Genomic DNA, 1,738 nt, shown 5'->3' on the forward strand with positions numbered 1-1,738 from the left:
TCTTGAATATAGTTTGCTCTTATTTAGTTCCTGAAGTATTTTAAATCATTTAGAGCAATGAATGCTATCTTTAAAAATGCAGCTGCATATATAAGAAGTTATAAACACGTGTGGATATCTAATGCCAAGATCTCACACTCCACAATTTTACATGTTCTGACCTCTTTTTATCTTATTCTTCCAGTGTTTCCCTGTAATACGTGACTTGATTATTTTGAGGTGCTGAATCACTGAACAGGGTCACGTTCAGGTTGGCTGAAGGGCATAAACAATTCCACTTTTTTTCATTTACTTCTGTCTATACAAAGCTTTTTCTGCATTAGAGATTTCCTTTTCTGCTGGTGATCCCCCTTGCACTCATGTTAAACATCTTCTGCCCTGTACTGTGAAAGCGCCGCGTGTTTCCCACAAGTCACTTGGGTATTTTTATTTTCAAGAGCATATATTCAATTTTCAATTTGTTTTGTGATAGCAAATCGACAGTTGTCAATAGTACCATGACGTGTGTGATGCTCATCCCCTGTCTTGAGTGTTACACCCTACCTGTGGCTGTGCTGCCACTGCTCATCTCCGTGCCTCTCAACAGAGCTGAGTGTATGCCGTTTGCAGAGCTTCTTCCCTGCCCCCAGAGCACTCCTCCCTGGGAAAATTGGGGTCAGGGAAGAGAGAAGGGAGAGAGTGGCGAGCGTTGAGCATTGATGGGTGGTAAGTTGAGGAAAACCCCATTGTGGTCTCTGTTTGTCCCAGGGGACAGATTCTAGCTCTCAGCAGGACCAGGTCATTTGGCACATGGTGGGAGGAAAGGTTTAGGATGATGGAGGAGGAGTCTTGGGCCACAGACCTCACAGGTGCCATCAAGCAGTCAAACTTCACAGGAGTGTTATTGTGAATCTTTTCTTTGGTATCACAATTGTGAGAAGTTAAAGAAAAAATATTGCCCTTGGCTATGATGTGTTGTGTTGACTGAAGAGCAGACGGACGATCCTTTGTCAAAAGGCAGAACTGAGCCTCAGGTATTGGTCAGATTCTTGTGTCTTCAGGAGCAAAAATGCTGGAGGGAGTTGAGAATTTGGTTGATTTCTAGAAAGCTCTGTGACCATCTCTGTATTGGCTTGTTGATTACAGTGACGAATCCTATCCCTGTGGCTGTTGTTGCTCTCCTAGAGCAGGGATGTAGAAGGGGACTCGTAATTTTGGTGGGTGGTCAGGCTGTATCATATATGTAGATTTGGTCACCTGTGTAACAAGCACTATAAGGCAGGGCAGGACCCAGAGAAGTAAAGTACCAGCTGTAACAGGGACGTGAAGCTTACCTGCGTGTAGGTATATTAATCAGTGAAGAAGATACGCAACTTCTGAAATATTGTTATGAAAAATAACCTTCACTAGCATGTGTGAAACCTGCCAAGATGCAGAGGAGCATGATGCTCCTGCCTGATACACTGTCAAACGCTGCTCTTCTGAAACCACGTCTTGTAAAACTGAGAAAGACGCCGTGCCAGTTGCCTAATGCTTCTAAAAATAAGTGTGAGCTGCTCAGCCCCACTCCAAATTTTAGCAAGTCAACGGAACGGTGCATAGTCGGTGAGCGTGTCTAACATGCTGTGCCACAACTGGTGACTTACTACAAGAATTATATCAAGCTTGCTAAATATAGAAAAGCTGCTTATAACTGCATGCCCCAAACCCGGTCCCTCATTAACATCTGCCCCCACCTTCTGCTCCCCCCCATCCCGAT

Source organism: Eurypyga helias, unplaced genomic scaffold (assembly GCF_000690775.1).
Source record: "Eurypyga helias isolate BGI_N326 unplaced genomic scaffold, ASM69077v1 scaffold23276, whole genome shotgun sequence".
Lineage (NCBI taxonomy): Eukaryota > Metazoa > Chordata > Aves > Eurypygiformes > Eurypygidae > Eurypyga > Eurypyga helias.